At 48.3% G+C, this 13,424-nt stretch overlaps 1 long non-coding RNA gene across 2 annotated transcripts; it reads right to left on the bottom strand.

Annotated features, from left to right (window-relative positions):
- Positions 1-5,766: 5,766 nt before the first annotated feature.
- On the bottom strand, positions 5,767-12,735 carry LOC135422479 (uncharacterized). 2 transcript variants are annotated; one of them, XR_010434494.1, is made up of 5 exons: positions 10,432-12,735; positions 9,833-10,377; positions 8,798-8,979; positions 8,658-8,719; positions 5,767-7,858 (listed from the first exon to the last, which is right to left on the bottom strand). It is a non-coding gene; the product is annotated as an uncharacterized LOC135422479 (long non-coding RNA). The 2 variants fall into 2 exon arrangements; XR_010434495.1 differs by having other exon boundaries at positions 9,833-9,965; positions 11,224-12,735.
- Between the last annotated feature and the right edge of the window lie 689 nt (positions 12,736-13,424).

The following is a 13,424-nucleotide window of genomic DNA, read 5'->3' as shown; positions in this document are numbered from 1 at the left end:
AGGCAAAGCTGGGCTTGGCCTTTCTCAAATCCTCCGTTTGTTCACCTTCAGTTTATCTACAGCTCCAGCAAAACTGAAATCCTGGACAATGCAGCAAAAGTGGTATTTTGACCAGAGCTGAAAGAGGCATTTCGAAACACCCAGCAGACTCTCAGGCAGGGAGCCGGCAGGAGGAATGTCACAGACCTGTGCTTCTCTTGCACCGGGTTTCTCAAGTGAAAAAAAGGATGCACAAGCGGTCCCCACCGCCACCAAATGAGCCTCAGCCCCATCCCTGATGTACTGGGAGGTGACCAGCTGGCACACTCGCATGGAGCAGTTCTGCCACAGGCACAGGAGCAGGAGAGTCTTTATGTCAGACCTAGCTCCCGGTGTCCTCTGCCTGAGCTGCCACCCGGGCAGGACACACCCGCAGACACAGGGAGCCTGAGCAACAGGAAGAGGAGATCTCATCCCTCCCCAGCTGAGGGTATCACTGCTCCCCACACACCCACCTGGGAGCTCACTTGCAGCTCCCGTGCCCCGGCCATCGCTGCCTTATCCAGGATCCAAGAACGGCAGAGCCCCAAGAGCCGCACATGGCGCTGCTGAGGTGGGAAGAGCACCGAGCCTCATGTAAATACTTCATGGATTTTTTTTTTCCTCCCTCCAGATGGTGCAATTCAGAAAAATTGTTTTTAAATGATGCCCTGCAGAAACAGCGAGCGGCGCAGCTAATAACGGGCATATTTCAGGTGAGCACTGACCTCCTTCCCTCCCCAGCCAGCTGAGGCATCCACAGCCCTGCCAGCGCTTTGTACAAATCACCTGCAGCCCGTGAACTCGAGCAGACGGTCTCTAATTGGAACTGCAGCCCCGCAACCTCCTCCCACTGCTCGTTTATGTTTCCAGCAGGACTCAAAGATGGCTACAGAAAACAACTCTGATTCATTGCCACGTTCAGTAAAATTCTTTTCCTTCCTTCTAAAGCCAAATAACCACATGCACCCAGGAAAAATTAATGTGACTGATGAGCCCAACTTATCTCTGCTTGAAAACAGTCACAGAGCCTGTAGCAACCAATAAGGAAAACTAGCCTGGAGGCAACGGCCAGCTCCAAATGGACAGATGGATGCAGGGACAGACACCCAGTGCAGAGCAGAGCCTGTGAGACTCGACCACAGCATTCCCACACCTCGAGGGTCACTGGCACTGAGGTGCCAAACAGTGACTTTAACGAGCCATTAGGTAAAAGTTTGAATTTTGTTAGCAGGAGCTGGTCTAAAACCAAAAGTTGGAAAACCTGGGCAGGCTCCGTGGAGCCAAGGCTGCTCCGAGCTCCCCAGGGACACCAAGCTCTGACTGCAAACTCACCCCCTGCTGCTCCTGTATGGACAGACAGGAGCAAATGGGACAGCTTCAGAAAAATTAAGATTTAACTTTTTGGCAGTTTTCCCAGTACTTTAAAAAACCACTGTAAAGTAGGTCACTGCACAGTATAGAACACTGAAGGGAACAAATTTACACTGTGGGTGAAAATGGGCTTGGGGTCATCTTAAAACATGAAGTCCAGCTGCAGGCTGCTGCTATGACCAAAGAGCCTTCCCTGCTCCTAGAGCAGCACCAAAAGGATTTAAGGCCACCTAAAGACAGCTTCATCCTCATTCCATTCCTTCCCCTTCTCCAGGCTAGGGATGGAACACAGCCCTTCCACCCCCAGGTTTGTGACCACCGTACCCACAACCCCTGGTGATGTCCAGAGAAGCTGCTCATCCCCTTCCCCATGGAAAGCCTGAGAGCAGAGGCTTCTTACCTGTGCTGGTGAAAGATGGTGGAGCCCCCAGGGCAGGACCAGGCCCAGCCAGGAGCAGAGGACACCTGCCCCCTGTTACAGCACAGCCACCCTCCATGCAGACGATTAAATAAAGGTGGTGGGCAAGCACAGGGAGGTACTGATGGCTGTGACAGAGGCACCTGGGAGCATCACCCCAAGCACACACACCTGCCCAGCATCAAGAATTTCCCTTGGGCTTGTACAAGGAGGAGGCAGCACAAAAGCCTTCCTTCTTTCCCCTCACCCCTGGACACATCAGTGGGTAATCCCTAAACCAGCTCAGTCTGTGGTGAACAGCTGCCCCTTCCTGCACCTGCTTTAGCCACACAAACACATCCAACTCCTCTGTAAATGAGGTTCATTACCAATCCTTCGATTTTCTGTGCATAAATATTTGCAGAAACTCTTTATCTTCTTCCTCAGAGCTGCATCTCTCTCCCCAAATGCCCAGCCAGTCTGCTTTTTCATCATTAGAAAATGCTGTAGGCTTAAAAAGTAATACTCAACCAGATGTAACTGGGGAGAAGCGTTGCTAGTACAGAATGCATCTGGCAGTGCCCTATCCCAGGGGAAGTGAAAGTTTTGCCTGATAATTCCTCCCATGTCCCTGGGAATCTGTTTTTCGTTTTGTCATGGAGCACAAGCAGCACCATCCCTCCGCTGCCTGGTCTCTCTGGAATCCACCAGTGACACCCAGACCCACCATGAAGCGTTCCTGCCTCTGAAGCAGGGGAATAGATCTGTCCTTTCTGTTCTCTTCAATTTTTCAAACAAACAGTTCATCCTGCTGCTGCGTCTGTCACCCTGGGCTGTCTAGTCCATCTCCCAGTGACCTGGGAAGGGCTGTGAAGGTGGCAGCAGGTTGCTGCAGCCCCGGGGCATTCGTCAGCACTGCACGTCACACCTCACCCGGACGGACACGGATCACCCTCCGCTTAAGGTTAAAAGCTTTTCCATTAGCAGCTTCATTGGATGCATTTTGTAAAAAGATAAAGCACCATGAGAAAATAAAGCCTTGTCATTTCCCTCTGCAAATAATTCAGGGCTGTAATGAGAATGAATCGATCAAGGCAGAGCACTTGGGTTGCAAGGTCTATCCCGCAGTGTCAGTGGGAAGCGCGTATAAAACGCTGGCACTTTCACGGCCCCGGCGCCGTCTGCACAAGGCCAAGGTGCCAAAGGGACCCAGGCTCACCTCTGCTGGTGTTTAAAACAAATGAGAACCAACACAAAAGGAAGAGCAAAATGGGTGTGATGGAATTCTACAGAGAAACTGGAGAATGTGCCACTGAAACAGAAAGTTTGTGCTCAGAGGCAGTCCGTGCACAGCAAGCACACGGCTCTGCCCCCACTGCCTGGCACAGCTCTGGGTGCCAGGGACCTGGGAGGAGACTGGGAACAAGGGTTGCTTCCAAGGCTGAGGAAGCCTTTGTGGGGGCAGGAGCCTGTGAGCACGAGGGCAGTTTGGCTGTGGGGTAAGGGGCTGCCATGGCCATGTGCCCTCCAGCCACGGTCCCTGGTTAGGGCACAGGGCAGAGGGGCTGGTTCACCTGCTGGGGTGAGAGGGAGTGATTCTGAAGCCTCCTGTCCCTGGGGCTGGGCCCGTAACAGAGCCCCCAAACTAAACCTCTGCAGCTTTATGGATGCTCTTGAGCAGCTGCTTCCCAACCAACGAACTGCTGACCCAGGGAGGAAGAGGAGGAGTGGGTAGGGATGCTCCACAGGCTCCTGGCCCCCCAGAGCTGGCAGCCCAGCAGGTTCCCTCATGCCCCCTCCAGCCCCCCTTGTGCACTGAAAGCCACCCCACATTCCTGGAAATCCAGCTGTGCCTTCAGGTCCCTAAGCCCTTTCTCCACCCTGTGTCTGTAGCAGCAGCACAGGGGCAGACCCCCAGGTAAGGGAGGCAACACCTGCCCCTCACAGCCACCCTGGAGCACCCAGCTGAGGCAGCAGGCAAGGGGCTGACCCTCAGTGGGAAACTGCCTGTGCCTTTGAAGAACAAAACATTTGCTTCCTGCACAAAGCAAAGGAGGTTCCTGACATTTGGAACAATTTCTATTTCACATGAATGGTGTCTGGCAGTTAAAAAAAAACAACTGTGAAATGTACTGTGTGTTGCCCCAAAGCCAGGGTGGGTGACCCGAGATAGCAGCAATGTCCCTCCAAATGTCACAAATGTTCTCACCATTTTCTGTTTACAAGGCAACAGCAAATGTGGGAGTTTTCCAGTGCACAGCTCTGAACCTATCCTGCCTCCCGATGGCAACTCCCTTCTCCCAGCTCTGCCTAATGATCTGGGGAGCAAATGAAATTATTTTCCCTTTGGAAGGATCCAATCTTGGATATTCTTTATTTTCTTTGAAAATATAATGGGACTTTTTTAAAGAAGGAAAACACTGCCACAAAATCATAGAATGGTTGGAAGGGACCTTAAAGACCATCTAGTTCCAACCCCCAATACTGTCCACCACGTGTTCAGCACCTTTAAAACCTGAGTTCTAAAGAGTGCAGAAGGTCTGGGCTGGGCTGCCAGGCCCCTTTATCTGGGCACTTTGGTTCTTCAGCCAATACAAACAAGAGCTCAGTGGCATCAGGTGGATTTAGAGTGTCCTGGCTTAACTGGCCTCTTGCCTGTGCCTGGCTCTTGCCCACAGTGTTGGCTGGTTCAGGCTCTGGGCCAAACTGGGTTCCAGCTGGGAGCTCAGGTGAACAGCTTATTCACTGGGAATAAAAACAAAACAAAGCTTCAGTCACATTCAGAAAGAAGATTTGACTGTGTAAACAAGCATGAGGCAAAAGAAATAGCAAATGGTCTTTAAAGTTTCTTTTAAAAACCCAGGAGGGTGACCACAGGTATCTGCCTGCAGGGTGTCCTGGTCCAAGGGGAGATGCACCAGGCAGCTGCCAGTTTGGGGTCAGACCGTCCTGTGCCCCCCAGCCAGGAGCCAAAATCCCAGGCTCCCTGTCCCAAGGGCCAGCATTCCCAGCTGCAGAGGGAACTGGAACTGCAGCATTCCCCAAGGCCCCAGCATCGCTTCAAATCAGGCAGCTGATTCATATTAAAGCAGGTAATGCTCCAAATCCTGCCACTCCTACTGGAATGTTTGTCACATTAGTGAGACAGACAGGAAACAATTTACAAAACAACAAATAGACACAGCAAAAAATCACACAGAGCTGCAAGCTGGGAACAAGGAGTTTAAATGATGGGTTTAGATCACAGCACAACTACTCTGAACTGAATTAATTGGTGTCCTTGGAGCTGTCAGCTGCTGCCATGGTGGGAACGAGCAGCAGGACTGGGGAGGGCAAACTTCCAGCTGTGCTTTACTGGGAACAGCAGAATTCTGTGGCATGGGCCAGGCCAGGCTCAGCCCTGGGGCAGCATGTTGTCAGTACTGTGTCCCACCACAGCCCCATCAACTCCTCATTCCTGTGCTGGTTCCTCCCTCCTACTCTGGATTTACTCCCTGCTCCTCTGCTACTCAGTCCCACGTGTGGTCCAGCCATGTTTCTCACAGGGTGATTTTGTGTCACACTTTTGCTTTTGCACCTTCTGTTCCACTCTGCTCCCAATTCCCAGAGCTGCCCTTCCACGTCTCACCCTGTCCTGGAGCTCCACCAAAGCAGCTTGTTAAATTCTGACACTGATTTTGTTGCAGTTAAATATCTACAGCAGAAACCTGTTCCTGGGGAAACTATTTTCCTTGAAGCCAACTGTTCCCTCTCCTGCTCCAGTAACACATGTCCCATGTGCCACAGTTCTGGGCAACCAGAGCTGCACATGTCACAGCAAGGAGGCCTTTCCCAGCTTTTGTGCTGATTCCTCCAGCCCAGGTGGAATGTTTAACACACCCATGTGGATTCACAGTAAAGAGGGGAGGGAGGATGACCATCAGGTGCTGGAAAAGGGAGAGCTTAGGGGAAAGGCAGCACAGGATCCAGAGAGGGGATATAAGTTCCGGTCCATTTATTTTCTGTATCTGAAAATGTTTATCTTTACCTTGGTATGCCAGTATGCAGCAAGAAGGAACGAAAAGACCCACAGAGAAAAAAACAAAGGCAAGTTATTCCTGAAAGAAGTTAGAGATGGGTGAAGTCAACCACTCACTGGGATCACTGGAATGTTGGATATGGTGACACCACACACACTCCCCAGGGAACAAATCCATCACACCCCTGTGTCCCCATCACTCCTGCCCACTGAACAGGAGCTCCTTAGCCCTCCGAGTCATGGACTGCTCCCAGGGGAAACACAGGGATAACCTGGAGCAGTGGGATGGCTTCGGCTCCAGCAAAGGATGCACCCCAGAGCAGTACCTGGAGCAGGTTGGAGCTGCTCCCCTGCAGCCCAGGGCCCCCAAAGCCCTGGGAGATGAGCTGAGGTGGTTCCACCACCCTGCCCACTCTTCAGGGCCTCACACAGAGCACCACAGTCCCAGAAGAAACCTTCACCTCTTGTTCCTGGCACCGAGCAGGATGCAAATGGGCAACCTGGACTGGATTTTACTCAACTTTCATTATTCATAAACTTCTATTTTGAGGCTGGGGGAGGACACAAATGCTCCCTACTCTAATTCCAAAATCCAGAGTGATGCGAGACTAAAAATGACAGTCCTAAAATTGTACATAGCAGTTCAAATAGAAGCAATTTGATAATTTCCTCAGGCACACAAAGCAACAACTCAATAAAAATAAATATGCTAATGACTGTATTTAGTCTTGGCCATTACATTTCATAAATATTTACTGCTCAGTATTCAGAGTCCAAATTCACAAGAATCAGTTACCAATCAAAACAAGAAAGATGAAAGAAAGTGTTTTGTTCTGCTGTGCTAACACAAAATAGGCCCATTTCCTACGGACCCTGTTGGGCTCCAAGCACAGCCAGGGAAGCACAGCCCCAGGGGACTGGTACCTGGCCACGGCCCATGGCTGGGCTGTGCAGCACCACACACACCTGTACAGCACCACACACACCTGTACAGCACCACACACACCTGTACAGCACCATGTTCATTTGCCTTCAGAACAGGAGAGCTGAGACCACTGAACACTGAAATAAGCAGGACCACAGCACTCGGGCATAGCACAAGGAAGAGTCCACAGAGAGTTTACATCACATCTGGGAAAATAAAACAAAACTGAAAAGCACAAATCCCATCACTGTGCTTTAAAGTAATGGGTTCAAATCCCCCCCAGCAAGCAAACACAAACATCAGTGGGGCTGTTTGTACAGTGTGGAATTATCCCCACTCAGTGCAGGTGGCAAAGATGGGTTTTGATGATCTGAAGGTTAAATGGAAAGTGTAAAATAAAACTATCCCAATGCTGTGTGAGGAACTGAAGGAGCAGAAGCCTGCAAGACACATCAGGAGCTTTACTTGCACCTGATCCCTTCCCTTCCAGGTTTCTTCTATGCAGCAGCAATGGGAGAGAAATACCTTCAGAAAGAATTCAAATATATGGAAAACCTCTACTGAGGCAAGTATTTACAGCTGAAAATAATCATGTTGGCAGGGTGCAATAACCAAATATTCCCAACACAGTGACCAGAACTGCAGCAGTGAGGGACTGGAGCAGTAACACTCCTTGGCTGCAGCAGCTCTGGGGAAGGAAACCTCTCCCCATGGAATTAAACAGCACATGGGGTGTGCTTACACCTCCCTCGATGAGATACAAAGCAACCGGGTGACTTGGCAAGGACTTGTGTCCTCATGGCAACCAGGGCTATTTTGGTTCTGCTGCTCTGCACTCCCTCACCCAGTTCTCAGTCTCTAGGGATTACAGCACCGATGCACAGGAAGGTGCTGTTCCCCAGCCTACCCATATTCCTCCGTGATTTTCACCATCAACATTTCCTTAGTCAGGATGATTCCTTCATCTCTTGTAAAAAATTTGCAGTCTGAGGTCTTCTCTTCTTCCAGCTGGGCATATTAAACTCTCTTTCCTCAATAAAAGGATACCAGTGAAGTTCAGCCATGGAATTCTGAAGGCAATGAAGACATGCAGAAGCAAGGAAACTCAAGGCAAACACATTTTCTCCTGCAAAAACAGAGAAAATAGGTTTTAGAGGTTTATTAGAAGGTAATCAATAGCCATTTACTCTTGTTCTGAAGCTAATTTAGGAGCTGACCAAATCTTCCCTCCACAGATAACCCCTGAAGATACTCCTTTTCAGTAAAAGTCCTTAGACAGAACTAATATCTTATTTTAACCTCATGTGTGTTCCTCAGAAGGCATCAGGTGTGCGAGGATCAACACTCCCAGGAACACCCCTGGGATTTCTGCTGTAATGAGGGAAAGGAATATTGAAATGAAGTGAAAATGCCATCAGGGGACCATGAGGGGGAATTCTTCCTCTCCAGAACTGATCCATGGAGTAAGGAGGAACTACAAACCAATGAACTGTTAAATACAGAAAAAAGTAGGTTGAATCCGAGGGATTTGTTTGCCTGGAGGGGGGTTGCAGGGCTCAGTCTTCGTCCTGCATTCTGCCCACACCAGGCTGCAGAGGCCCCCCACAGCCAGACACTTCTCTGTGCTGAAAGCCATTTGAATTCGAGGTTCAGCACAAAGCAAGAGAGAAGCAGCTTCCTATTTGGTGAAAAGCAAAAAGTACTCACTTTAGATAAGAAAATCCATACCATCCCTCCCCCTCCCCTTTTGGCTCTGTCTGTGCACTGAAACTGTGATTTGCCAACCCTACTTCTAATGTTTGGTTGGATCTTGTGAGCTGGTGCAAAGTTGGAGCTCAGCTGAAACCCATGTGGGGTCAAGGCTGACCCTCATGTGCTCTCTGTTTGTCAAGATAAAAGAAAAGGGATTTCTCAGTTTGACTCACCGTGAAAGGAGGTTAAAAAGAGGACAATTTACCAAATAGGTCAAGAGAACTTCTTTTCACATCTCTAAAAAGATATTTTATATCTATGAAAACCAGTTCCTCCTTCATGCCTGTTCTCTGTCGAAGGCAAGAAGCAGTACCTCAGTCCATCAGTCTAAACTGGACATGCCCTCGTGTGCAGGAGGAAGCACTAACTGACATCAGTGAAGCCTCAGAGGTTTGCCAAGGGAGTTACTTATGGAATCAATCATGTTCACAGTGTGACAACAGCTTTCTCCTGTATTTCTCCTCGTACCACTGCAGACTTTCAGGCAAAATGATGCTGAGGAGGAAAAGGGGAACAAGAGGACTCCATTAAATGAATAAAATAGGAAAGGGCAGGTAAAGTCATTACCCGGTATCTTTTCAGCAAGGAACAACTAAATCAAAGCCTAATCAATATATTCCTTTCAACTAAAGTTCAAACACTTAAATCTCAGCCCCAGGAGATCAGGCTTAAAGGAGCTAAATTTACACTGCTCAGAGGGCAATGATGCACATGCAATGCAGAACAAACATCACCTGCCCATTAAACTCTGCACCTCCACAGCTGCAGCTAAAAGCTTCCCTGGTGGACAATCCATGGAGCGGTTTTATGGTGGAGGCACTCAGCTCCTGTGAGAGACATCCTGCCATCCGTGTCCACACAAGGCCCTCACCACTGTGGCACCCCACAGCAACAGAGCCCAGCAGGTCCCCGGTGCAGAAATGGCTCTGGGGGACCCCTCCAGTGAAGGCCACCTTGTCACTGAAGCCCCCAAGGACACACTGTCCCAGAAGCAGGGTGGCAGGATCATGAGGAAAACATGAAATGGCAGCCTCAGGAACTTCCAGCACCACGGGCTTGGCTGGGCAGCCTACGTTTGTACCTGGAATATCTGCCAGGAGCCAGACCAGGTGACAGGGACAGAGAGCACATATCACATCTGTAACACACCCCACATCCTTCCCACACCCCGTGGGTTTTCAATAAGGGGTTCAGGGCTGCACAGGACAAGCACCCACAGCCTGTGTGACCGCAATGAGGGCAATGCATGCACAGTGCACCCTCATCACCACATCCAGCACAACAGCAGGGCCACGTTCATCAGGCCAGCAGAGCCCTTTATGCTGTCTCTGAAAAGAGCACCCAATACCTTTCCTTCTTCTTGTAACTACAACAAAACACTGCTGAGTCCCATATTTGTTATTGGAGCTCAGTGTTTAACAAACACCACATCCTGCTGTCAATTGCCACCTCCTCATGTATTGAAGTCAAGCAAAAGGAACCTAAAAAGAAAACAAAGTGAAAGTGGCAGAAATGTTGCAGCACTTACAGAGGGAAGGGATAAATTAACAATCAACATACCAAAAGTTTCTTCCTACAAAACGCTTCTTTATTGTGTGGCCCTACCTTGGCTCATAACTGCCCTCATGACTTGTCACTGTCCTGCTCCACTGCCAGAGGGCTCGTTACTTGGGCACATACAAGCTAATTCAGCCATTTTTTAATCGAGTTTTAAAACCTCCCACACACAGCACTGACTTTCAGGGTCACCACTTCCCCTCCTGGGCTGGAAACTTCACCCAAACTTTGCCTGCAGACCCCAGCACCTCCTTTTCCCTCTCAGAAGAAAACTTGGCTCTCACCAGTAGGTCCAGACTGGGCTGTGCTGGTAGCTGGGATTTACTGGCATATCTGCTCAGACTTGTGAATTATTCAGGAAAGCTTTATTGGCAATAAGTGTGGGTGCACATCATTCATTAATACCTTTTCTGAACAGGTAATAAAAAAAAAATCATAAATGCTGTACTTTCCACTCAAATGCACCATGACTTCTACAAACAAAAGAAAAGGAGCAGAACTTTCTCTCACATATTTTTGTTCAGAGTTGGAATAAAATAAGAGAAATGTGACAAATATGATGAATCATAAAATGGCACTGCCATTCTGTTAGGCATTTAAAAAACCCCACCCTACCCACAGAAAAGGCTTATATATCAGTTTCAAAAATAATGATTAAAAAAATCAGTTCCTTTGGTGTCCCTAAAGAGTTTTATCAAACATAACTTTTCCCTCTCTTTCTATAAAGTGAAGATATCTAATCTGCACTCTGTGAATACATGAGCTTTATCGTAGCCACTCACAACATTTAATATTCATACAGTATTTTCTCCTGCTCATCATGCAGCTGATCCCCTACTCTTATTTCCTGGCCCCTCACACTGCTGCCTCCCATTGATCCCTGACTCCCTTATCTCTTCCAAGCTCTCCAAACAGACGGGTGGAGAAATGCAGTGCTGTCAGCATCAAGTAGATAAAGCAGGAATCAGGGGTTGTCTCTGCAAGCAGCACTGTCACATATTCCAACCAGTACAGCAGGTGCAAGTAAGCAGTGCCTGTTGGTCAGGCCAGCAGGAAGGTGGCAGGTCAGGGGGTGGGAGATGAGGAGCAAACGGAAGCCTGTGGAACATTTATCAATCGTTGTCATTCATGCAATGTATATTTTAAAGCTTTAAATATTATCACTGTACTGCCATTGATTACCTTTTGGCAAAATGCGCCTCAAAACTACAGCTGAGCCAGGGAAGAATCCCTGTGGAACAGCATGGGAGGAATGGAATGCCCAGATCCATCTGCTGCCTGAGGGAGATGGATGCTGTGGAGGCAAGAGGCTGCACAGTTATACCAGACCTGGTGTGCTTGTATTTTCCTCTCTTACAGATCTGCAGACATAGCCAAAATTGCTGAGGGATTTCTGCAGCCCTGTAGAGGCCCCCTGAGCTGGTCTGTTTTATCCACCGTTGTGTTTTATCCGCCGGCTCGACGCGTGTCACCGCTCCTGGTTGCTGCTCACACCAGCACAGCTGCTGCTGCTGCTCCTTTTTTTCCTTTTAAAGCCACAACACAAAGATCTCGTGGCTACAAGGAACAAGCAAATGAATAACTGGCTGTGCTGTTTGAAACACACTTCCATCTGCAGCTCAGGGCACAGATTCCAACATCAGCCGCAAAATCAACAAGGAGAGGTTGGGGGGGTTGGGTTCCACACCAGCGCAGCGGAGTATCCGCAGGGACTGCGGGAGCTGCCGGGATGCAGGATCCTACACCCACCCACGCCAGTGGGAGAACAGACAGGACGCTGCTACGGCCACTTAAAAACCGAACCAAACTTCAACAGAATTAACCACTTGATCCCCATGAATAGTTAAAGAGTTGCCTAAGGCATGATATAAAATGTGGACATCTCAGTTCATCTGAAAATAAAATTTCTCCCTTAGATAACTAAAAAATGATAAATCACGGTAAATATCAGTTCATCAAAGTCTCACAGTACATAAGATTCATGAGCTCAGCCATGAACACCCCATGTTTTCAGGTACATACAGATGCTTTCATTCATCTGAAACAAGAGACAAACTGCAAGGGGGAGGAAAAGAAAAAAAAAAAGGGACAAAAGGCCCCTCTTAGCTTCTCTTTAAAAAAGGTTTAATTAAATATTCCTTCCTTCTCCTTCTTGCTTCTTTTTCAGCAGGTGTAAATCTTAAACAGTCCACATAGCACAACCTGAACCCCCAAATCTCTTCAAGGCACAAACTTTCAGAGAACAAAAGATATGCACAGAACCCCGTTTCCCAGTGAGCACCCCAGGAGATGTGGCTGTTAGACCTGGTTTGTCAACATGACATGACTCCCCGAAATGAAAGGCCTTGGAACACTGTCTCCCTTGGGATGCTCTGCTGGAGAGCTTTTATCCTTGTTCATAATTCTCACTGAGACAGAACTACTGAAGTGCCAGAACTGCTGGAGGGGGATTGACTGGGGCTCCTGTAAATACAACCAGCTGCAAAAACCATCTAATGTTACTGGAGAAAGATGCGTGACATGATATAAATTCCTGGGGCCTACTTTTGACTATTTCAGTGTAAAGGTGCTACTGAAGCACAAATTGTTATTACAGTATTAGCTGGTACAACGAAGCATTAGGAAGAAGAACTGCCTCAGTGCCTGGGGGAAATCAGGAATGAGAATGAATTACAGAAACTGATACAGTCACACATGCCCTGTTCTAAAATGTATTTGAAATAAAACGATTACCATAATAAAAGTAAATCCATTTCTGTTCTGCTTATTCTCTGTAGACAAAAGAAAAGGTCAAACATTTTTTTCACCAATTAAAAGATGTAAAGAACAAGGACTTAAAATCATCAATTTAATTTTGAGCCCAAATGATCCGATGATTTGAAAAAAATTAGAATCTAATTCAGGAATGAAATTCAAGCAGTAAATTACTTACTTCCCTCTCACACCTTCTTTCAAAAATGATTGAGCAAGAGCTTTCAACACACAAGTTGAGCAAACCTGCTCCATAACTGATATCCTGCCTGTCTGTGTGAACTCTGTCCTAAGAAACAGGAACAGAGCAGAACACCCTTTCCTTTTTCTGTCTACTTAGTAAACTTTGAGTAAACTCTACATTAGAAAGTTGGCATTTGATCCCCAAGTAGGGGATTCACATTTTCCCTTCACATTCTTTGTAGGACAACCCCAAAGGCAGCCTAAGGAGGCAGAGGAACATCAGCGTAACGGGGGGTCTGTAACACCCCCTCCTAGGGCCAGCACCGCCAAAGGTCCAGCAGGACCCTCCCCACGAGGGACACCCAAAGAGCCACAGATTATCCCTGTCCGTGCCACTGGGTGAGAACACAAACATGCCGAGTTCAAGGGGCTGCAGAACATGAGCAGCT

This window comes from Pseudopipra pipra, chromosome 15 (assembly GCF_036250125.1).
Source record: "Pseudopipra pipra isolate bDixPip1 chromosome 15, bDixPip1.hap1, whole genome shotgun sequence".
Lineage (NCBI taxonomy): Eukaryota > Metazoa > Chordata > Aves > Passeriformes > Pipridae > Pseudopipra > Pseudopipra pipra.
Note: the sequence above shows the minus strand (reverse complement) of the source record. Positions and strands in the feature narration are given on the sequence as shown.